Source organism: Triturus cristatus, chromosome 6 (assembly GCF_964204655.1).
Source record: "Triturus cristatus chromosome 6, aTriCri1.1, whole genome shotgun sequence".
Taxonomy (NCBI): domain Eukaryota; kingdom Metazoa; phylum Chordata; class Amphibia; order Caudata; family Salamandridae; genus Triturus; species Triturus cristatus.
In genome coordinates this window covers 845,553,855-845,579,717 of record NC_140589.1, presented here as the reverse complement: position 1 = coordinate 845,579,717, position 25,863 = coordinate 845,553,855, and positions in this window count along the sequence as shown.

Genomic DNA, 25,863 nt, shown 5'->3' with positions numbered 1-25,863 from the left:
CAAGGAGCAACTAAGAGCTTCTGGAACCTTGGATTTGTGTTGCGGACACTTTGGAACCCAAAAGGAACCTACTTGAAGATGTTCCATAGGTTTGGAGAAGTTTGGAGAAGTTTTGGTAAAAAGCTACATAAGTGGACCGACCCATTGTCGAGAGTCAAGCTGCAGACATTGAACCATGACCCAGCTTGGATTTACAGTTTATCCCACTGAAAGCTCTGGAGCTCAAGACTTCCAGAATTTTATGGAGGCCTTGCACTGATCCAAGTCACCATCATTCACTCATAACCAGGTTTGATGAGGTACCTCGCTCGACGTTGAGAGAAAAAGCTCCAGCAAAACGACTAAGGTCCTGATTACGATGTTGGTCGGAAAGCAAACCGGCCAACTCCTTGTCGGATTCAGTTCCGACTGACTCGTGGTCGGTGGTTTCTCCTGAACGATTAGGATGCTTCTGAACACCGTTCGTAAGGACTCCCATTGACTTCAATGAGAGCCTGTTTTCCGACCAACAACACAGGCTCTTATGGGCAAAGTGAGTCTCTATAGAAAACTGTGCACCCTGTGGCAGGCACCCAATGGTGCCTGCCACACTTTGCATGGTTTAACAGGGGGTCCCTTGGGTACTCCCTCAACCACAAATCGGAGGACTCAGGATGAAGGGGGCCTGCTAAAGGCCCCCAAAGTCAGTTTCCGACAACCTTTTCATGTGGGACAGACCAAGTTGAAAAGGCTGTAAGAACTTGACATCATAGTTGGTCGGTCGGAAACTCTGTCCATTGAGCTGTATGAATCAGCTTTGACTGACTCAGATTCTCCATATGCCAGTCGGAACCGATTCGGAATGACCAAATGGTTCCCCTTCCAACCGCGAGCATCATAATCGGTCGGTCAGAATTGTTTCCGAACGAGTAGGGCAGATGGATTCCGGCACGGTATAGGGGAATCCGACTGTCAGTCGGAGGCTTTCTGACCGACATCATAATCAGGCTCTAAATCGGAAAGTACAATCTTTTGTTTTAAGGCACTAGAAAGCATTTATCTTTAAAAATATATATCTCCAGTTCTCTGCATTGGATTTTTCTCATTTCGGTGTCATTGTACTCATAAAACTATTTACGATTGTTATAAATTGGTGTTGTATTTTTATTGTCTGTTGTGTCCTACTTATTTAATCTATTGGTGTTGTAAATACTTTAAATACCTGTCTTCTAAGTTAAGCCTTTCTGCTCGCAGCCAGCTACCAAGGGTTGGGTAAGTGAATAATTTATTGAGACCTTGACTGGGCATTATATAGTGATCGTGGCCTTTTAACTAGTGGTAGGTACCTACGCACCACTACTAATAAAACACATTCTAACAGTTACATTGCCCCATTGCTGTTCACAGTATACTTTGGTGATAGGCTTCAGGAGTAGCCCTATACATCCCTCAGTGCTCACCCTCTCTTGCTCAAATCCTGCTATCTGCTTTCACTTGAGCTGCCTCACTCCCACATCTTATAATGTAATGTAATGTAATGTAATGTAATGTAATGTAATGGGGGTTTTTATAAAGCGCAGGTTGCACTCCAGGGAGCATCTTTGCGCTGTAGAGAAAAATCAGATCCTGATGATGATCCAGGCGGAAAGGTAATTAGACTAGATTTTTGCACTCCCATTCAGGGAGAGCAAAAATCCAAGTCTTGAGGGCCTTTCTGAAAGTTGCTTCTGTGGAGATTTGACGGAGAAAGGAGGGAAGAAGGTTCCAGGCCTTGGACCCAAGTACTGCCAAGGATTTTCCTCCTTTAGTCTTGAGTCTGAACTTAGGAATGGTAAGAAGATTGGCCGCTTGAGACCTGAGGCATCGCGTGGGGTTATAATGTTTGAACATTTTTAGTATGTAGTTGGGTCCCTTTCCATTAAAAGCCCTAAAGGTGATCAATAGAATTTTAAAGAGCACCCTTTTGTTAATGGGCAGCCAGTGTAAGAGGTTCATTGCTGCCGTAGCTGAGGGCCTCTTTTTCCACCCTAGTACTAGTCTGGCAGCCGCATGCTGTACCATTTGTAATTTATGGCGGACTTCTTTGTTAGTCCCTGCATATAGGCTATTACAATAGTCAATGCGGGAGGTGATGAGGGCTACTGCGACCGTTTTCCTTGCAGAGAGGGGAATTAGGTCGTAGAATTTCCTGAGCCCTTTAATGATTCCGAAGCAGGTCCCTGCTACGGCTGTAGCTTGCTGTTTGAAGCTCAGGGTGGGGTCAAATTTGATCCCTAGATTACGGACTGAGGAGGCAGTGCTAGGGGGGGCAATGGCATTGTCAGGCTACCATAATGAGGGATTGAAGAAATTATCTTTGCCAAAGGGAAGGATTTCAGTTTTCCCAGTATTGCACTTGAGATGATTCGAGTTCATCCATCTGAACGTGGCGGTAAGGCAGCTTTGGAGCCTTCTCTCGGCTTCTTGGGTATCATTTTCCAGTATCAGAATGAGCTGAGTATCATCTGCATATGCAATGGTGTCTATGCCAAAGGATGAGATAAGAGTGATTAGTGGGGCCATGTATATATTGAAAAGTGTAGGACTCAAGCAGGAGCCTTGAGGGACTCCAGATCCTACTAACTTTTCCTCTGATCTGTACTGTCCTAAGACCACAACTTGTCTCCTATTTACGAGAAAGCTTTTTATCCAGTTCAATGCGGTTCCAACAATTCCTGCCGCGGCTAGACGGTCTAATAGAATGGCATGGGACACCGTATCAAACGCCGCGGACAGGTCCAATAGAACCAGGACTGCTTTCTTTCCCTGATCTAATGCTCCACGGAGGGTTTCAGAGGAAAAGATTAGGGCTGATTCTGTGGAGTGTTGGGATCTAAAACCTGCTTGGTTGGGATGCCAGATGTTATTACTTTCCATGAAGGCAGTAAGTTGTTTGTTAACAGCTTTCTCCGTAAGTTTACAGAAGGCTGGGAGTAGGGAGATCGGACGGAGGTTTGTAAGGGTAGCGGGGTCCGGTAGTGCTTTTTTTTGCAGGGGTTTGACTGCTGCGAGTTTCCATTCCTCAGGGACCAGACCCTGGGTGAGAGAGGAATTTATGATACTATTGATGAATGGATTAACAACCACTATTAGTGAATGGAGCACTAACGGAGGGCAGGGATCAAAGGGAGATCCTGATGTAAGTTTAAGGATTTCTGTCTGCGTTTCTTCTTTGCTTACCGGTTGAAAGGAAGCAAAGGTATTGGTTTTTAGTCCGGAATTGATGACCTTGTTCTTCTCATTACTGTGAGGTTGTGAGAAGTCTTTGGTCAGTGTTAAAATTTTTCCCTCAAAGTAGTCTGCAATAGTGTTGCAGAGACTCTGTGAGGGGGGGATGTCTTTCTGCATAGTTTTAGGGTTAATAAATGTATTAACAATATTGAAGATTTCTTTTTGTTTGTTATTACTATTATTAATGGCTTCCGTGTAGTATTCCCTTTTGGCCGTTTTAATCGACCTGTGGTATTGGCGACGGGCGATTTTATACAAATCTTGGTCATGCTCTGTATAGTTGAGTCGCCACTTTCGTTCAAATGCCCTAACTTTCCGTTGTTCCTCTTTTAGAGTGAGAGAGAACCACGGGGCGATAGGTCTCTGTTTTCTCCTGGTCCTCAAACAGGGAAGGATGGACTCCTGGCCCTTTATGAGTGAGTTGATCCATTCCTTAAAAGCCTGACTGTCTTTGTCAGGGGCTCCCGACAGAGTCGGTCTGGATATGTCAGCTCTTATCAGGAAATCTGGTTGTCCTATCAGATCTTTCCAACGGGGTCCTTTCATGTCAGACCCTGGGAGGTCGTTGGTTTTCTTAGTCCGAGAATGAAATGTTACGGGGAATTCGAACGGAATATAGCTATGGTCTGTCCAAGTTAATATTTGTGGGGTATCTACCTTAAGTGTTTCAATATTGGAACAGATGCAGTCAAGTATATGTCCCGCCTTATGAGTGGCGGAGGTGGTAAGAATTTTCAGACCGAGTACATTCATAGTATCGGTGAAGCAGATTGTAGCCTGATCTGAGTAGGCGTCTAGGTGTATGTTGGCGTCTCCCAGGATGGTGAAATTGGCTGATTTGAGGACTAAGTTGCCTATCGCTTCACCGATACTGTTAATGAAGTCAGTATGTGAGCCAGGTGGTCGATAAATCAGGGCCCCTGTAAAGGTGAAAGAGTCATGTATTTTTAGAGCAAAGCCAACATTTTCCGCCCCTTTGAAGCCAGGTATAAGGAAAGTTTGGCAATTCAGGGTGTCGCGATAAACAATAGCAATGCCTCCACCCCTCTGACAAGGTCTATCCTCTCTAGAGATTAGATATCCTGGGGGTAAGGAGTTTGTTATGTCAGGGTTACTATTAGGTGTCAGCCAGGTTTCCGTCATAAAGAGACAGTCAAGTTTATTTTCCATTATGAGATCAAATATATGTGCGGCGTGCTTTCCCATAGACCTGACATTGATCAGTCCACATCGTAGATTCCTAGCTTGTACGGGTGGCTGATTACTTGCTTTGAAGCCAAGACTGTAACTACAGCACCTGCAGGTCCAAGAACCAGACCAGGTGGTCAGGTCAAGGGATCTGGTGCAGGATGTTGGGTCTGGTTTGATTTTTAATAGGGCTTCTCTTGAATAGATGATTTTTTGTGCAGGGGGTTGGCACTGGGCACGGGCGAGGCGCGGACGGGCGCAGACGGGCTTGCCTTTGGCGCGCCTTCGGCGCGCTGGCGGCGCGCCCGCTGCGCGTCCGCTGCGCGACCGGAAGATACACATGATTATAAGGGAGGTGGAAGGGTAGATGGGGGCGTGTCCACACTAAGGGGGCGTGGCCTGAGGGATCGAACGGTGATGGCGTGCGAGGTGTGCGAAGCAGGTCCTGCAGCGGCGCCAAGAACCGCCACGAATCCCTGTCAAAGGCGAGTTTTGAGCCCTAATTAGTGCCCAGGAATAAGGTAAAAGCAATTTAAAATACAATAATTTGTGACACTCAAAATTTAAAACAACTAGCTTACTCCCGGCTTCCGCCTCAGGAGGATACAGTTCTCTGACTGGTTCTAAAGTCGGAGACCTTAAATAGTCTCGGTAGGGGGCGTGTCCACACTAAGGGGGCGTGGCCTGAGGGATCGAACGGTGATGGCGTGCGAGGTGTGCGAAGCAGGTCCTGCAGCGGTGCCAAGAACCGCCACGAATCCCTGTCAAAGGCGAGTTTTGAGCCCTAATTAGTGCCCAGGAATAAGGTAAACGCAATTTAAAATACAATAATTTGTGACACTCAAAATTTAAAACATCTAGCTTACTCCCGGCTTCCGCCTCAGGAGGATACAGTTCTCTGACTGGTTCTAAAGTCGGAGACCTTAAATAGTCTCGGTAGGGGGCGTGTCCACACTAAGGGGGCGTGGCCTGAGGGATCGAACGGTGATGGCGTGCGAGGTGTGCGAAGCAGGTCCTGCAGCGGCGCCAAGAACCGCCACGAATCCCTGTCAAAGGAGAGTTTTGAGCCCTAATTAGTGCCCAGGAATACGGTAAACGCAATTTAAAATACAATAATTTGTGACACTCAAAATTTAAAACAACTAGCTTACTCCCGGCTTCCGCCTCAGGAGGATACAGTTCTCTGACTGGTTCTAAAGTCAGAGACCTTAAATAGTCTCGGTAGGGGGCGTGTCCACACTAAGGGGGCGTGGCCTGAGGGATCGAACGGTGATGGCGTGCGAGGTGTGCGAAGCAGGTCCTGCAGCGGTGCCAAGAATCGCCACGAATCCCTGTCAAAGGCGAGTTTTGAGCCCTAATTAGTGCCCAGGAATAAGGTAAACGCAATTTAAAATACAATAATTTGTGACACTCAAAATTTAAAACAACTAGCTTACTCCCGGCTTCCGCCTCAGGAGGATACAGTTCTCTGACTGGTTCTAAAGTCGGAGACCTTAAATAGTCTCGGTAGGGGGCGTGTCCACACTAAGGGGGCGTGGCCTGAGGGATCGAACGGTGATGGCGTGCGAGGTGTGCGAAGCAGGTCCTGCAGCGGCGCCAAGAACCGCCACGAATCCCTGTCAAAGGCGAGTTTTGAGCCCTAATTAGTGCCCAGGAATAAGGTAAACGCAATTTAAAATACAATAATTTGTGACACTTAAAATTTAAAACAACTAGCTTACTCCCGGCTTCCGCCTCAGGAGGATACAGTTCTCTGACTGGTTCTAAAGTCGGAGACCTTAAATAGTCTCGGTAGGGGGCGTGTCCACACTAAGGGGGCGTGGCCTGAGGGATCGAACGGTGATGGCGTGCGAGGTGTGCGAAGCAGGTCCTGCAGCGGCGCCAAGAACCGCCACGAATCCCTGTCAAAGGCGAGTTTTGAGCCCTAATTAGTGCCCAGGAATAAGGTAAACGCAATTTAAAATACAATAATTTGTGACACTCAAAATTTAAAACAACTAGCTTACTCCCGGCTTCCGCCTCAGGAGGATACAGTTCTCTGACTGGTTCTAAAGTCGGAGACCTTAAATAGTCTCGGTAGGGGGCGTGTCCACACTAAGGGGGCGTGGCCTGAGGTATCGAACGGTGATGGCGTGCGAGGTGTGCGAAGCAGGTCCTGCAGCGGCGCCAAGAACGGCCACAAATCCCTGTCAAAGGCGAGTTTTGAGCCCTAATTAGTGCCCAGGAATAAGGTAAAAGCAATTTAAAATACAATAATTTGTGACACTCAAAATTTAAAACAACTAGCTTACTCCCGGCTTCCGCCTCAGGAGGATACAGTTCTCTGACTGGTTCTAAAGTCGGAGACCTTAAATAGTCTCGGTAGGGGGCGTGTCCACACTAAGGGGGCGTGGCCTGAGGGATCGAACGGTGATGGCGTGCGAGGTGTGCGAAGCAGGTCCTGCAGCGGCGCCAAGAACCGCCACGAATCCCTGTCAAAGGCAAGTTTTGAGCCCTAATTAGTGCCCAGGAATAAGGTAAACGCAATTTAAAATACAATAATTTGTGACACTCAAAATTTAAAACAACTAGCTTACTCCCGGCTTCCGCCTCAGGAGGATACAGTTCTCTGACTGGTTCTAAAGTCGGAGACCTTAAATAGTCTCGGTAGGGGGCGTGTCCACACTAAGGGGGCGTGGCCTGAGGGATCGAACGGTGATGGCGTGCGAGGTGTGCGAAGCAGGTCCTGCAGCGGCGCCAAGAACCGCCACGAATCCCTGTCAAAGGCGAGTTTTGAGCCCTAATTAGTGCCCAGGAATAAGGTAAACGCAATTTAAAATACAATAATTTGTGACACTCAAAATTTAAAACAACTAGCTTACTCCCGGCTTCCGCCTCAGGAGGATACAGTTCTCTGACTGGTTCTAAAGTCGGAGACCTTAAATTGTCTCGGTAGGGGGCGTGTCCACACTAAGGGGGCGTGGCCTGAGGGATTGAACGGTGATGGCGTGCGAGGTGTGCGAAGCAGGTCCTGCAGCGGCGCCAAGAACCGCCACGAATCCCTGTCAAAGGCTAGTTTTGAGCCCTAATTAGTGCCCAGGAATAAGGTAAACGCAATTTAAAATACAATAATTTGTGACACTCAAAATTTAAAACAACTAGCTTACTCCCGGCTTCCGCCTCAGGAGGATACAGTTCTCAATCTGCTTTCACCTCCCCCATTTTCTAGAATCCCAATACTTCCCTCTCTGTTACTCTTGCCTCCTGTGATATACTTTCACTCTCTTCAATATCACTTTCCGCCCACCTCTAATCGTCTGCATTCTCTCTCCCTAGTGTTCCCATCATCTGCTTTCCAGCTCCAACATTTTCAGTCACCTCCTCTATTTAACTTACATTTCTGTCTCTTCACACCAAGAGTGGCTCCTTCATTAGAGCGGACTAGTGTTGCCCCACTAAAATGCCCCCAGAAGAGCCCCAGATGAAAAAATTAAGTGGTATTCATTACCATTTTATTTTTCGTCAGTCCGTCCCGAACCGAGTGTCAGGATGGGATGGAGCTTGCTGAGCGATGGCAGGAAGGAGTGGTGGGCTGCTTGTAAACTAGTTTAAAGTGTTCATGTCTCTTTGGCTGGCTATCTTGCGCTGGCCAGCCAGACATACACACGTCAAACCTCTCTAACCAAGCTGTCTGAGACAGCTGGGTTAGAGAAAGCACAGGCCTCCATTGCTCTTGAGAGTGAGGAGAGAGGCCAGTCCCTCCAAACCTGGTGCTGCTCTCATGCTGGTTAGCAGCATGAGAGCAGTGACAGGATTGGCTAAGGGAGTTGTCTGGGGTGCAGGATGTTATGTCACGAGAGAAGAAGTGGACTGGAGTGAGGAGGATGTGTCGTGCAGCAAGCACGGTAAGTAACTTTTCAATTTTTATTTATTTATGTAATGCGTTTATTGTATTTCTTGTATGCACCCCCACCCATCACCCATTTGCCTGCCCTACCACTCGCTGTAGTTGCCAGCTGCCACTGCTACACACTGGTGGCTGCCTGCTCACATTCTGGAACATAATAGCTTCATTGCTGCAACAACCCACAAAACATACAAAGCAGGATATCAGTCAAGAGCATCTGACAAACATTCTGTTTGCTGACATCATTAATTACGTTTCACAGATGCATAACATTTCGATTTTAATAGCTTCCAGCACTGATGACGCTGAGATTAAACAAGTAAAGACATATCCAGTGCTCCGGTGATGGGAATCGACCACCTAGGAGTGTCTACAATGAGAAACTATTCATGAAGAGGGCCCCATATATCTCTCAGCCTGGAGGAAGGAGGCTGCAATTCAGCATAGGTCTCTAGCTGTTATTTACAGTCCATCAAGTCCGATAACCATGCCGTCTGCGTCGGCACGCCACCTCTCCTCCAGCATTTTGAGATTTTTTGACAGCAATAGTAACAACGCTGCTAACTTCGTGTATGGTTTCTCCACCTGCGAGACCTAGCCCAGCAAAGCAGATTTAGGATCCATATTTAACGTGCTACCTCAGGAGAGCTACTCACAGGAAGCTGGAGAGCTACAGTAGTTCACAAACTACTCGTTGGAGAAGCCTGCTCTAGAATGATAGTGTGCTCTATATTTGCATTTGCTAACTGGTCACACTCTAATCAATTTTAGTGTCAGCTCTTGCAGATCCTATAGGAGTTCTTCTCAGAGTCTTGATTAGGGCATTCATCGTAATAACCCAGCAATGGCATATGCAAAATTCATTATATTTAAGGATGTGAATATATGTATTGATATGTTAAAGCAAATCTCCCTCTGTAAGATGGCCTGCTGAACTCAGAAGCACTGGTGAGGTTTTGATATTGGTTTTTTCCACTTTCATCAAAAGGAGACATTCAATTTCATCTGATCTGTTCATAATTCTCTGGTACCTTGAGATTGGCAGAACAGTGGTGGAAATCTGTTGTCTCTCTGATAATGACCTAATGTCCTGCAGCCTGAAAAAGCAAGTAATTTTATCTAGCTCAAGAGGCATCTAGTAGCGGCTTAGAGTAAAACAGCCTGCCTAAGAAAGGATTTGTATCTGACATAATGAACCTATAGCAAAGGCCCAACATACTGGTCTGCTACAGAAAGGATTTGATTTTGACTCATGAGACCTCTAGAGGCTGCCTATGGTACTGCAGTCAGCAAAGAGAAAGTACCTGTTGTTGCTTATCAAAACTAAGAATGCATAAGGGTGCCAAATTTGGCAGTTTTTTATGTGATGTCTGTTTGCTTAAATCCTATGTTTTTGGCTTGTGCAGAATACAGAAATTGGTAATTGGTGGGACTAAACATACAATATGAACAATCATTGCCAAAGCTCCTAGGTTTGCATTGCGTTTTCAGTTACAAGCCAAACCTAATAATTTTGGCAATGCTTGTGTAATACAGCGAGACCTATTGGCTTTTCCAATTCTGTTTTTTAGCGATTGTTGCTCTTTTGAACATGGTGGAGTGGCCCGTAATTAACTTTTTTGTTCCAATATGGTATTATTATTATCAATGGGCTCATTGACCAGCTAAGAAAATTTAAGGATAATGATGCCCCTAAATTAGCCTCTGGGAAGGTCCCTGCGTTGATGTTTGCTGATGACACCCTTTTACTTTCAAAATCACTAATGGGTATCCAGCGCATCCTTGATGGCTTTGCCAACTTCTGCAAGTTGCGGGGGTTAGAAATCAATACAGCAAAGACTAAATATATGGTCTTCAACCCCCCCCCCCCAATACGACCTGCCCAAACTCATCATTACAGGGCATACCCCTTGAAAGAGTGTCGGTATTTGACTATCTGGGGGTCACATTGGCAGAGCAATTTGAGTGGGGGCCACAGATGGTTAAAGCAAGTCTCAGGATAACTCAGACAGCGGGTGGGTTTCTGAAACTTCATAGAACCTCCGTATTTAAACCAGCAGGCCCAGTAGTCAAAATTTATAAAGCACAAGCTTGGGGTGCCTCATTGTATGGGGCGGAATAGTGGGAACACTGCTCCACCTCTAGCTTGACTAAGGTGGAGAATATCTTCATGAGACAGCTATTAGGCCTTCCCCTCAATACCCCTCTTACTCCCCTTCATATGGACCTGGGTATTAGGCTCATTGACGAAGCGTTTGCCCTTAGACCTATGACTTTTTGGCACCGGCTCGGGGTGACCCCGGAACTGGCCATCTATAGGGCCGAGCTCAACGGGCTCCTGTCCACCCATGGTATCGTGAAAATTCCCTGGTTTCCCCACATAAGGAACCACTCCTTAAAACTAGGCAAGCCGGCCCTATGGAGGACACCTGAGGCATCTTGTCCCACGATCTCCAGGTTGGAACTAGTAAGACACTATAGATCACTCAACTTATTGACTACCCAGGAAAGTGCTTCCTGTGGTAGACTGACAGCAGAGTTTTTTCAAGTCAAAGATGAATATAGTAGGGAACACAATTTGGACAATATCCAACTTATTTTGGCCAGGAAACTACGTTCAGCTCAGATTTGGGACCCTACCGCTTTGTATGCATTTTAATAAGTGGCCCAAAAAACATACTGGTGAATGTCCTGCTTGTAACTATAAGGAAGAGTCTGAAATACACGTTTTGTTCCTCTGTCCTACCTACTAATCGCCGCGTAAGCACTGGCTTATCCAATTATGCAAGAATTTAGGTTTCGCGTGCTGTGCAGAGGCATACAGAGTCTTAAAATATGATACTCATCCACCTATTGTTTTTGCTGTATCTCGGTTCTTAAATTCGATGTGGCATATCAGGCGGGCCTTTTTAATGTAGTTTCTGTATAGATAATGTATTTGTCTAACCTGTATATGGCCATATTTGCCCATTTTAACTTGGTTTTATTGTCGTACTTCACTCATTTTCTATCTTAGCAAATTTTAGGACGTGTCTCTTTTCCACAGAGGACTGTTTTATTGTACTTTAATTCGGCCTAGGCCTTTGTATTAATAATTTTTACTACACTGTATTGGAGTACTCACCTGTCTGTTTGCTAGCCCTGTCAACTTTGTACATGAAGCTAGTTTCAGGTTGTGTGATTTATAGTTGAAATTGTTCATATTTTAACGTGTCCCTTGTTTTTTTTGCAATGCACTTTTATGGCCTGTGTGGCCGAAATAAAGTAATTTGAATGGAATGAAATGGTATTATTATTTTATTTCAGAAATGCAGAATGTAACAGTGCTGGAGCAGAGCAATACAACAAATGTGTAATAATTAGATTATTGCACCTTTCTAATATTTTGACGTTACTCGGAATGAGCGTGTCACATGTGCTTCGTAACTTCTGTGTCTAGAAAGGTAACTTACCTTTACAGGGACATACTTTCATTTCAACACCTATCGAAAACTGCTGTTTGTGCTGCAGGCTGTAGACAGACATTTTATTTCCAGTTGAATAAAACATATTGACTACTCAAGTACAATAGATGGCAAACCAGCTTGAATAATCCTTGGAAATAAAAAATAATCCAAAATCCAGCATTAGATGTCCAGATGCTGAAATGATAAGGCTCCCTCAGCAAGGCAACCTTAACAGAGAAGATGGATTTGGCAAGCAGTGAGATGGAAGTATTGTGCCTTGGCACCTGCGCCACTTCTCCACTGACCCTTGCCTCATGAATGATTCAGAAAAAAATGCGCTGTAAAAAAAAAAAAACAGCCATTTCTTCAAGTGCAAAAATAAACCCGACAAGAGTAATGAATGATTTTGTTTGCTTTACTTTAAATTGAAGTGGTTGAGGAATGGCAGGCCGAAATCCAATTCACTTCATCAAAATCAGCTTCCTCAGAATCGTTTTTTGTCTCACGCTGAAGCAGAATGATTTATAAAAGTCGGTCATTATTCTTGCTATTGTGTTTTTGCTCGCCCAAGTGTTTTCTCGGAAGTATTGATGTTTGAAATGGTAACCCAAACCACTCTTGAATATTGCTCACGGATAGAATTGGCAGCTGCACCAGCTGGCGACACTGCTTACCGTGCACGCATGCAGGGTCGGGCTGGCCTATAGGGCACTCAGGCAACCCCCCGATTGGCTGGTCAGACAGATGTGTGTGTTTGCAGGTTTTTAGCAGCCTGTGAGCCTGTTCTATGGCTAGGTAGGCTGGTTTTTACTGTTGATTTTCCTAATATTACAGCACGCATCTCCTGCAGTAAACAGAAATCAGAAATGCATGCAATCTCCCATACCCAGGGCCAATGGAATTATGCAGCAGGGGAGGGCCAAATTATTTGGCAGAGTAGAAAATTATGTGTCAAAAAAGGGAAATCATGCCACCTAAAGCTGCACATTTGATGATGGTATTACCTCATTATTTTGTCATTTTTACACTGTCTGGGCATTGATTGCACTTCATTCGTACCAGTTTAACACCAAAATATAACAATAAGAAAAAGAAGGTTGACCAGTCAACCTTTGCAAAGGGCCTTCCACTGCGAGGCAACACATGTCCCTAAAGTTTCTGTAACTTTTGAACCGTTTGAGCTAGAAACATTTTTTTTTGTTAAAATCTGCAGATTATGCAGCAGACGATGGATTATGTGGCACATGTATAAGTATAATTATTATCGATTATAGATGGGCTAAGCTGAATACAGTAGAGGTGACTTCGTCCATAGACTTGACCAAACCTATATTAGAAGAAAACCCTGATTCTGCCAACACGAATATCAAAGAATTGATCACACAGTCTCTGGGTGACAATATTCCAATAATAAAGATCAAAAGAGGTCAAAAAGAAAAAAAAGCACCCTAATATACCTCCCATCTTGTTTCCTTGAAAAAAGAATATAAAAAACAGGAAATGGCGAAGAAACTATGAGGATCACCCTTAAACAGTCCATCAAACTGTAATTAGAAACTAACATATAGAAATTAAAAAGACCCAAGCATCCTACAACAAAACCAAAACAAGCCAGGCATCAAATGCCCCTAGAGAACTTTTTAAAATTGTGAAATTCCAGCCCCTCCAAAAACCGGAAACACTCCTGCCACCCCCTCAATAGCATACTGCAAAGTAATTGGCTGCGCTCTTTCAGAACAAAATAGCCAATATTTATCTGTCTCTACAAGAGAACAGAATTTTAAATGCCCTCACATCAGGGAAGTGTATACCCAACACATGCCACATTGGCCTGCCTCTCTCCCCCACCATCACTGAGGAAGACCTTCCTGCTCTTCTCAGCAAGGTCACATCAGGGTCCTCGCTTGTTCGGACACCCCCACACACACAGTCACAAGGAGCTCCAGCCACGTTCTCCATTACATTGGAACTCCTTAACTTGTCCCTACCCACTGGAATAGGGCCATCTAAGTAGATAAATGCGGATGTCAACCCCTTGCTAAAAAACAATCTCGACCCAACATGTCCAGGGAACTATAGGCCAATCTCCCTGCCCCCAGTCATAGGCAAGATGCTGGAGAAGCATGTCAAGCAAACTTTACCCACATTCCTTGAAGAAATCATCTACTGCACACTTCCCAGATGGGATTCTATACACAACACAGTACAGAAACTGCCCTCCTTGCAGTAACAGAGGAATTAAATAAGCTGCTGGACCAGTGAGCAACAGCTGCTATCATCTTCCTTACACCTAAGTGCAGTGTATGACATGGTTTACCATGAGACACTTATGTACAGAATGGGTGAAGCTGGAATAAAGAGCTCCGCTCTTAATTGGCTCACCTCCTTTTTGAAGAACAGATCTTTTCAAATGTGTTAGAATACTCTGACATCCTAACCTTGAAGTGTGGGGTCCTGCAGGGTTTGTCTCTCAGCCCCTCACTTTTTAACCTGTACATGCACCCATTGGCGGATATTGTTCAGGAGTTTGTGCTGTCAATAGTATCATATGCCGATGAAACACAATTGGTCCTCTCCCTCAACCTTAGAAAAGGCTCACAGTCCTATCAGCTATCTCCCTACTTGGAAACAAATATCTAAATGGATTGCGAACTGCTGCTTAAAACTGAATGGGGAAAAAACTGAGCTGATGATTCTGTGAAACAGACCTGACTCCCAACCAGCAATAGACTGGCCAGATTGTGTGGGCAATCCACCCATCCTCCTCTCCCCTATCAAAAGCCCTTGGCTGTGGCTGGACAAGTAAATTTCCAAGGATACACAGGCTAAAAACCTTGTGTCGACTTGTTGTGGCACCCTTAGAAAACTCCTAGACATTATCCCGGGTGTGTCCAGAGAATTGTGGTCCAACCCCCTGTTCTCTCCTGAATGAACTCTCTGTACATAGACTTCCTCAAAATATGTCATTAAACGGTTCCAGGTAGTCCAAAATGCAGCAGCAAGTTTTCTGTACAAGGTCTCAAAATGTGCCTCAGCAAACAGTGCTCTAGCTTCTCTGCACTGGCTCTCCATTGAGGCAAGGATATAAATGTAAAACACACTGTCTGGCACACAGAGGACCTAATGACAAAGGACCCACTGTGATAAGGGCACTCTTGACCCCCTACTCCCCCAGTAGGGCTTTAAGATCCTTTATGGGTCGATTCTTGAAGGTACCTAGAATTCACAAGGGCAGATGGGGCTGTAGATCCTTTTCATATCTCATCCCCAACCTTTGGAATATTCTCCCTAAAGAATTAAGATGTCTAAACAGTTAATGACAGTTCAGAAGAAGGCTAAAAGCATGGCTATATCCACAAAATAGCCCTCCTGTGTTCCTCCACTTGTCGCGAAGCAACGCTATGTCTTAGCCAGCACTGGGAAGCCTATGGGTAGCCATGCGCTTTAGAAATCCACATGGCATAGCATAGGAGAGCATATGCTAAATGTGTAGCAGCCGCACAATAGCATAATTCCAGTGGCCCAGCCCATACCATGCAAAATACCCATATATCATGTCTTTACAAGTTAAAACCAGCCTAATATGCAAATGTGGGGTACTTTTTATTTTAGGGATCTGCCCACTAATGGGAGCCACTTCTATTTTCCCGGGCCTATTTTGTGTCCCATGCATGCACAAATATACTTATGGATGCATGCACACAAACACATGCATCATGGCCCACATTATGAATGCCTTCAAGGCCCATATGCCAAAAAAGTACATGCGCTCACTTTTGCCGAAACTGCCTTACTTACAGAGCATACTTTAACTCTGACAATTCTCAAGTTTGCTAGCTTATAGATTTACAGAGCAAGGCTCTGATCACGAGGTGGCAAGGGGGGAAATTCAGACTCCAGTGCTAACAGGAGGTTTTGTAGGATCGGGATTTAAAGTAATGTGGTCATTATTGCACTGTCAAATTATCCCCAGGCACATTTTGCCAGGTTCAATTTGAAAATGTTCCTGTGGGATAAATGTGGCGTATTTCCTAATGCATTTGGAATTTGATGCAGAAAACATTGATTCCTAATTTAATTCCCTATTTCCGAGAGGAAAACTCGAAATATGAAGAAGTATTTGCTGCACTTCCTAAATACCACAACTAGGGTATTGGTATTTACTAAGTGCGGTAAATAGCTCATACTTTAGACCCTATCTTGTAATCTTCAGTGTCAAGAAAAGTAATTTTCCTTGACAAACACATACTTTAATTTGAACACATACCGAAAATTGCTGTTTATGCTCGAAGCTGCAGACAGATATTTTATTTCCAGTGAAATAAAACACGCTGCCTACTTAAGCACACTAGAATCAAACCAGCTTGAATATCCCTTGGAAACGAAAATAATTTAAAAAAATTAGCATGAGATGGCCATATGTTGACCACGATAAGGCTCCCTCAGCAAGGCAACTTTGAGAGAGAAGCTAGATTTGACAAGCAGAGAGAAGGCAGCTCGGAGCATGAAGTATTTATCGCACTTCGTAAATACACCCCTCGGGCGTTGGTGCTGCTCTGAGTGCAGTAAATATCTCTCCCTTTAGACCCTATTTTGTAATTAGGCCCAAATGTATGTTTTGGAAGAAACTCCATTTCAAAACAGTCCCACTTCTCCAATTAATGAACTCGTGCGGGATGTGCTCAGGATCCTGCCCCAGGATCTTTAATAATAAGTTGCTGACTGATAACTTTAGTTCCTTTTTTAAACATATTTTATTTCTTTTCCGATATGCAACATGTTTCGCCAATTATAACGTTATATAACATGAATGTTTCTTTTCTACAGACTTTTACAATTTTTAAAACATATCGTAATACAATAATTTGAGAATGTTTGAGAGCAATAGAATGTCATGTTGAATAAAACAAAGTATGTCTGTTCCAACCATTTTGCCTGCTTAACTCCTCAAATATATAAAAAGAAAAAAAAAACTCACAATACAAAACAGTTGGGTATATCCCACAACAATCCTGAGGAGTGAGTACATCTACAGCAGGGTTACTGAACACATCTGCACAGATGAGTTATGCTTTCTGAGGGCCTATTTTAATACCTCTAATCTAAACCAGGGTTTATGCAGTACTTTATGTGCTCAGGGTTGCTCATCAAGATAGATCACTGTTGACAGAAGAAAGAATCTGCCCTCTGCACTTCATAGAGGGGATTGCAATAGCTTACCATCCCTGAGCACAGTCATGCTACCTAACCCCCGCTTTACTTCCCCTTCGCGCTCCCTCCATTAAAGAAGTTCTTATCTCCACCCCATAGATCAGGACCCCCTGAAGTTTTCAGCTCATGGAGTGCGAGCCAATATTAGCACCAAATCTGTGAATCTAGATGTGACAGCGTTCGATATGGCCTTCGGGAATAGTCAGAGAATAACAGGATTTCTGTCTGTGCACACATTAAAAAATGCATTACTGTTTCTCAATATTTTGTCAGCATATGACGCCCCCACACCATAGGGTAAAACTAAAAATCTACTCCCTCTGTGCTACATATTGTGTATCGGCACCTGGAAATATGATATTTATTGATCCTTTTAAGTGTAAGATTCACTATATGCAGGTGGAAGTAATGACAAGTGGTACTCCCGTGTCCACGGCCTATTGATTAAGCCTGGGCAAAGCACTACGCTACGCTCGCGTAGTTTGCGAAGTTCGCGCTACTTCGCACTACGCGAATTGCACGTAGCACAGTGCGAACACGCGTAGCGTAGTGTTGCGTAGTGCTGCGGTCATTTCTTGCTTGCTCGCGGTCCTCAACGTCAAGTTGGCGACCGCAGGCAAGCAAAATGACATCCCGGCGAGACTTTTTCCTTGCTCGCGATCAGCAACATCAAGTTGGTGATCGCGAGCATGGAAAATAAACCTCCCGGCGAGATTCCCAACGCGAGGAGGTCAGGTTTCTCATTGCGAGTGGTCGCGTATGCTCGCGACCGCTCGCGATGAGAAACTACCAGTTCGCGTTGAGAAAGCTGCCGCTCGAGTAAAAATCTACTCGAGCAGCAGAAAACTACAGCTCGCACTGTGCAAGATGCAATTTTCAATGATTGCACAGTGCCGGTTGCTTGTCCGCACTGTGCAATCATTGAAAACGACATCTGGCACAGTGCGAACAAGGTACTACGCAGTTCGCGAAATGCTGCGCGTAGCTCGCGTAGTGCGAACTGCACTTTGCGTAGCTTCGCGAAGTGCTACTTCGCGAACTACGCCCAGGGTTACTATTGATCCTGCAGCCCATTCAGCTTACTCTTGGATTTCTAAATAGGGCCTTAAATAAATTGCCAGTCGCACTGTTTCCCATCGATTGTGCATATGTCCTTCAAACAAACGTGTTCTGGGGGCATATTAGCCATTGGTGCCCCATATACAAAGAAATGCTGTTCCGGGATACCAAATTCGGTAACCAGGTCTCACAATTTCACTGTTTTCCAGTTTCCAAACAGTCCCCCACCAGGTGCAATCCTCCCTACTCTGGGTCATGTAATATCCCCCTGCTTCTCTTGTGTAGAAACACAAAAGAAGCTGGGGGAGAATCACATGCATAAGGTATTCGCATATGGGTCCTTGGCAGGACCGTAGCCCTTACAAAATAAAATGTAATCAGGAGACCTTTCTAATGAAATTGTGCTTTACAAGATGGGTTAATAGACAAATTTAATACAGTGCCACACAAGAGTAAATTCAGCTCTCCAGCTTGGGAAGCACCAGAACATCTTGCAATCTTGCCTACCACTGCAATTGCGCCACAAGACAGCACAATCCTCGATCAGGGACAGCCATCTATCCTTTGTCTGCCAGAAGTCTAGGTTTGACCAATGCGAATTCAAAGGCTCTGCGATTATCATAATATTTTTTGGGATTGAATACATGTATTTCCCGAATAACAGCTCTGAGGCTGTGTAGTGAAAGAGTAGCGGAGAAGAATAGTAATCTTGGAAGTAACACCATCTTCTAGACGGCTGTTAGTTCAATTACAGAAAGAGGAAGTGTATGCCAGAAAACTTACTAGACACTCATAAAGAGGACAAGGTTGCTTTAATCTTTCCATTTAGCAGTTGGTCTGCAGTTTGATAGCCCGTATTCCCCCAAATATTTGAAAATGTTTGGTTTCCAACGAAGCTCATAAACAATTTTGTGAGGTTTGTTCCCCACATGCAACAAATAATCATTAGACCTGCCCTAATTCACCCTTCAGCTGCACACAATGCTGAAGGATTCCAAGCCTCTCAGGCGCCCGCTACTTCTGAGCACTCTCTATGTAAATATACCAACATGTCATCTGCATGTAGTGAAAAATACAAGGGTGATCCATTAATCATGAGGCCTTGATAAAAAATGTCCCTGCCTGATAATAAGGGGCAGTGGTTCAATTGCTATAACAAACAGCACAGACGAGAGTGGACAACCCTGCCTCATGCACCTACCAACCATGCATGCGCAGGAGCTTGAGGATCAGCTAAGAATAGTATTTAGGTCTAAACACCCAACTTACAGATTTCATCCATTGGGATATCCTGATGGCTCTTAAAAAGGTTGACGGACCTTTGCTATTGAGTTAGAAAGGAGCTAGAGCAAAAGCATAAGCTTTGCATGCATCATCAACAGTCAGATAATTGTTCTAGCAATGATGAGAGGTTGATGAAGTTTCAACATCTTTATTTATCTTAAAGGATTTTTATTGTTTTTGTTGGTCTTTATTCAGATTAGTCATTTTACAGAAATGTCAATAAAAAGGTTGATTAGTAACAACATAAATCATTAGGGGGTGTTCCATAAGGGAAATTGTCACTAAGCTAGCTAAGGAGCCTAATCTACCTTTTTAGAACCCATGAAGTGTTCCTTTTGGAAAAGAGCAATATTTAGATTATAAAAAGAACTACTCATAAAGAGTAATTCTAGAAACTCGGCCGAGTTCCTTACAGCTGTAATAGCAACCACTTAAAAAGATTGATCTTTGCAGCAACATTGATCAAGAGAGTGTCTCTAAATAAAGGAAGAATAAAGTCAACTTTCACTGTAGCTGTTGGTAACAAAGTTAGAAAAGCCATTCTTCAGTAGAAGACTCGCACCGGCAGGATAGAGAACCCGTGGTCAGAGTCTTCTTCTCATCCAATTCTTCTTCCACTCTAACTAGCTGGAAACATTAATTAATATAAAACCACACAATAAGGTATCAATAATGATTAGGCGTTAACGCTCCTCTTCCAATTGAAACCGCTCATCTGATGGTGTGTTGTCAACTTCTGATGCTTCTCATCCTGATTCCCATGGTAAGAATTCTCTTCGATATAGTGTTAAACATTGTTTCATGACTTGGTTACATGGAGGAAAGTTCTCATGAGAACCTTCTTACCTAAGCTAAAAGATGCACTGCATGTTTATTGTGAATACCAAGCAAGTGGACTATGATGAGGCCCAACTAGCAATAATATTCTGTAAGGTATTCACTAAATATATCTTAATCATTATTTATTCAAGTAGTCACAGCAGCTCATTGTGTTAGGAAAATGGCTTAACATGGTGTGAAGCAGCTAAATAAACACGGATTTGAAGTCAGCACATTCTTAAGCCAGTTGCTAGGCAAAATATTCTAAATAATCATCCATTAAGCTATGAGCAAGAGTCGAAAGGAAAGGCATTTTAGGCCCAACTAAAAAGGCACATTTAAGAATGATAGCCTGGTAATAAAAAAAAATCTTCTATATTATTTCACATACATTTTAAGTACTACACATTTTTCCTACATTTGTTTAATCTAGGAATCATTTACTAAATCAATAACACATTTGAATATGATTCTTTCATGTGCAAATTTTCTGCGTTCCATTTTCTATGTGAAAACATTTCTACAGAAGTTTAAACTCATTCAAAAGTGCAATTATAACATGGTCTGTGAGTCAAAAATTGTTTTTTTTAAAGTAAATTCCCTAACATGTAGTCTGTAATAACTGTTCCTGTCTTTATGAAGGCACTGTTCCTCTGGCTAATAGTTTTCTTGCACCCCACACTTCATGAACCAATATGGCCCCAACCTAAAAGGCTGCTTCTTCACCAGACACCCTGTATGTTATGTTTTTCACACATGGAGAGTGAGAGAGTAAACGACACAGTTGCGTTCTCCCGTCCTAAATTTTTTTCACAATGAGCAACTGTTCTAGGAAGAGTAGAAGATAATAATCATCCGTTGTGGTGGAGTAATCTTCCAAAACCCAACTGTCAGGTGGAATATCAAAGATATTGAAGTAAAAGCCTCACTCACATAATAGTGACATGCTTCATCATAGGCAATTACTCCACACCCAGAGAAGATGGTACTCTCCGGGCGGACTCAACCACAGATATAATGGGAGTTCTTAGATAAGTGGGTACTGGTTAAGCAGGGAACCAGGTTCTAATTAAAAATACCTACGAGTATACCCTTAATAGGTCCTTTATTCTTGGGTACTCTTGGTATCGTTAAAAAACTTTGTATTGGGGTTGTTTTGAATCTAATTTAATTCAAATGTACCCTCAATTTTCTGCCAACATGTTTCGGCCCTACAACTAGCCCAATCGGGTCTGGGGGCCTTCGCCAGGGCGATAAATATATTCTCTCTTTATATATCCCTGCCGTGTGTTAATGCATGTGTTACATGCACCCCGAAAGTGAGGCCTAGTGCACTCACCTGTACGTGTACGTACTCCGACGCCAGTAGTATTTCTATTGAAAATATCAAACAGAAACAATTAAACATGTGTATGAACATATTAGAACTGCTACTGTGCCTATATTGTGCTCTTATTCTCTACAATGGAGGTGGAGTGTGCGTGCACCACCTGACTATGTGCTCACTAGTTGTGGCATTGTGGACTAAAGAAAAATTGTATAATCCAAAGAACTTTTTTTGTGCCAGTTCACTGAAATCTATTCACCACACTACGTGCTCTCTAAAAAAGGGGATTGTTAAAAACATAACTGTAGTGGTCACAACTGTTGTGGAGGTTAGAATCAAACCCAATTGCTGCGCTCTCTCTTATCTCGGGACCGGCGCTCCACGTGGTATGTAGAGTTCATTCATTTGAAGTCTATTAGTCTCCGTGTTCTATGGTGCTTCTTTATAAACTTCTATTCAGAATATATTTATAGTTCCCACCAAAGGTGAAGGGAGATTTATCTTTCCAACCGTGTTTTTTAGATAAAGTACAAACCCGTTGTTTCTCACCTACTGGGAGATGCCTACTTGCACCATGCAGTTCTCATGTGTAGGGGTGATATCTTGTAGTCACACACTAGATTGGAAAAACAATGTATGATACATGTTGTTTGATGCACAGACATGACTCGCTTATTGAATGTCTGACATTTTCATCTGTGAAACAACCCGCACGTGATGTTGATGATATATGTCCTTTACAACTCATGGTGTTATTGCCTACAGCCCGTGGTGAATATTCGCTATACTCGTGCTTGTCATGAGGCTTAATATATTATCGAGTTAGGTCTATATCACGTAATTCCGTATCTATTTGCCAAATACATTTACGAATATTGTATCTGCTGGTTCAATGTGGACTGCTTTTGTCTGCCCCTTTCAAGACAATGTGTGTCTGACATTTCCATCTGTGAAACAGCCAGCACGTGATGTTGATGATATGTGTCCTTTCCAACTCGTGGTGTTATTGCCTACAGCCCGTAGTGAATATTCACTATACTTGTGCTTGTCATGAGGCTTAATATATTATCGAGTTAGGTCTATATCACTTAATTCCGTGTCTATTTGCCAAATACATTTACGAATATTATATCTGCTGGTTCAATGTGGACTGCTTTTGTCTGCCCCTTTCAAGACAATGTGTGTGCTGATCTGGCACTTCGGACACGTCATCTCCTCCCCGTCAGTCTAGAGTGATTTACCATTCTAGACTCCAATGGAGCTGAAAAAAGGGGGGGGGCGGGGCGGGGGGCCTCCCAGGTTGAATGCGATTAAATCCCCACTTACTTCGTCAAAGATAACACCCGCTGTACCACCTCTCGGGACACATCGTCTGCCGTCGGAGAGGTTTCACTAGTGCTCCCGCCTTAAATGGAACCTTTGCTCTCTCGTGATTGGTCGCTCTATCTGTTGTGGAGTGATCTCTATGATATGAGAAAGGAATGGTGGGATGTTCGGTATCTATCTGACTAGTCAGCCCGGATTTCTGGGTAATGTAGTTAGATCTGTACTGTTCACGATGTTCAGCCCCGGAGGCGTAAATCAACTTCTTTTTTTGTTGTTAGGATCAGTGTAACTTTAAGCTAATGCTCGGGCCTAAAGTGGGGCATTTACCCTCTTTTGATTGATCGCTCTATCTGGTGCAGAGTGATCTCTATGATATGGAAAGGGGGTGTCGAGGCATATGTCTGACCGATCTGCCCGGAATTCTGGGTAGTGTAGTTTTTCATGCAGTGTCAGCGCTATTCAACCCCCGCAGAGTTGATCTGCTTCTTTTTTATTCGAATCAGTGAAACTTTATGCCGATCGGGACCCCTGAACATCGTGCGTTCTGCTGCTAAATTTTACAGAGTATGTGGAATGTACTTTTACTGCCATGATTTGTAGTGATTCTTCCAATCCTCATTAGTTATACATATATTCAAGCGAATTAATGGAGAGTGTGATTTTTTCTCTCTCACGCTCTGTCCTATGTTTATGAGCCCTATTGCTGATGGTATATATTTCCATCCCTTCCGTTTTTTCACATTGTAAGGGATTTATTCTAGGCCAGTGTCGGGTTATGTTGGTTAATCTCTACCATAACTGCCACATTCACCATCTGTATATTTGTAGTATTCTGTTTACGTTAGGGAGGTCCACGGGATTTCCTCGTTCAGGCCAAGTGTTGTGCTGGACAGACGGTAAATCCATCTCTGTTCCAATTTGAGTAGTTGTCCCTCATTGCAACTGTTGGGTAGTTTTTCGATCACCGTCCAAGTGAAATCGTTCTCATTGTGATTCTGAGATTGAAAATGTCGCATCATTTTGGTGATTGTTTTGCCACATCTGAATGTACTCCGATGCTCATTTATTCTGGTTTTAACTTTCCTTGTGGTCATACCAATGTATATCTTCTTACATTTGCATGTTATTTGGTATACTACGTTCTTGCTATTGCAATTGCTGAAGGTGCGTTGCTGCCACGGAGTTCTTAGGCCTACGTTAATTTCCTTCGTAGCTGTTGTTAATCTACATACGTTGCACAAACCGCACGGGAAATGTCCCACCACTTCTGGGAGATTCCACAAGGTATGTTGCTGCCCTGTTTCTGTTGGTCTCTTCTTTGGACGGGTATGAACAACTGCATCCCGGATTGAATTCCCTCTCCTGAAGGCAAATAATGGTTTTTCCAAACCCAGACCCCCCGAGTTTAGGGTTCTCCAGTGTCGTAGGATAATTCCTTTGATTTCATTTGATTCTCTTCCGAAGGTAGTGACACAAACTATTTTCTTGTTCTCAGGTTTAATTCGAGGTTCAAGCAATCCCTCTCGGTTGCTGTTCTTTGCTCTCTTATATGCTTGTTTAATCAATCTTTTTGGGTAAGATTTTGTCTTTAATTTGTTTGTCAGTTGTTCAGCGTGTAGTTCATATTTCGCCTTGTCTGTGCAATTCCTTCTCAGTCTTAGAAATTGACCTACTGGTAGGTTATCTTTCAAAGCTTTGGGGTGAAAGCTATCATATCTGAGCAAGTTGTTAGCGTCAGTTGGTTTGTAAAACACTTCTGTTTTTAGTATTCCTTCGGTTGGCCAGATCTTTAAATCCAAGAAAGTGATGGGGTCTCTTGCCAAGGTCATCGTGAATTTCAGGTATGCATCCCTGGAGTTCAACCAAGCTAGAAATTCGTGAGCTCTGTCAACATCTCCTTTCCAAATGACGAATATATCGTCGATGAACCGTTTCCACGTCCCCAAATTGGTGTAATAAGGGTTAGTCTCACTATAGATAAATGTTGTTTCGAAATCGTGGACATAAAGGCATGCTATGCTCGGCGCACAGGTCATGCCCATGGATGTACCGTGGGTTTGTAGGAAGTACTCTCCTTCGAATTTGAAGTAATTTCTTGTCAGAGCTAATCTTACACACTCCACAACAAACTTTATCGGTGTTATGGATGTCCAATTTTCTGATATCAGTAGTTTCTCTATCACTGTTAGAGAGGCTTCTTGTGGAATGCTGGTGTAAAGTGCCTCCACATCTAGGGTCATCAAATAGTCAGTAGTTGGGTCGAATCTTAGTTGTTGGAGTTTCAACAGGATGTCCTGTGTATCTTTTAGGTACGAAGGCATTTTTTGTACCATCGGTCTCAAGAAGTGGTCAGCAAATCTTGAGAGTGGTTCGAGTGCTGAACCAATGTCTGAAACAATTGGTCTTCCCGGAGGTGGATGTCTGTTCTTGTGTACTTTCGGGAGAATGTAAAAGTACGGTATCTTTGGGTCATTTTCTTCGGAGGTGGTAATCCATCCCTCATCTTTGGCTTTTGTTACCATCTCATGTATTTCCAGTTTTAGGTTCTCCGTTGGATCTGTCTGCAACCGTATGTAGTTACGGGAGTCATTTAATAGTTTTAGGCATTTGGTGTTATACATTGTGATGGGTAGGATCACTGTTGCTCCTACCTTATCCGCTGGTTTTATGATGATATCCTGCATCTGGTCGAATTCCGTTAGGGTCCGCCTTTCAATACTTGTGAAGTTGTTGAATGTTCTGCGGTTTTTATCTTTCAGTTGATCAACTTCCCGTGTTACTGCCTTTTCAAAGGCTAGTAATGCTGGTGGCATGGTGTGGTTGGGAGGGACGAATTTAGATTTCTTTTTCAGGCCAGTGTTTTTATCTCCAGTGTCGGTCAGTTCTTCTGTTCCCTCTGTTTCTGAAAAGAACACCGATAATCGGAGACGGCGGAAAAATTCCGCTAGTTCTATTCTTAAATTAAAGAGATTGGACCTGTTCGTCGGGACGAAACCTAGTCCTTTCTTTAGTACTTCTTCTTGTGTTTGTGACAGGACTCTGGTGCTCAGGTTTAATATTCCCGTGTG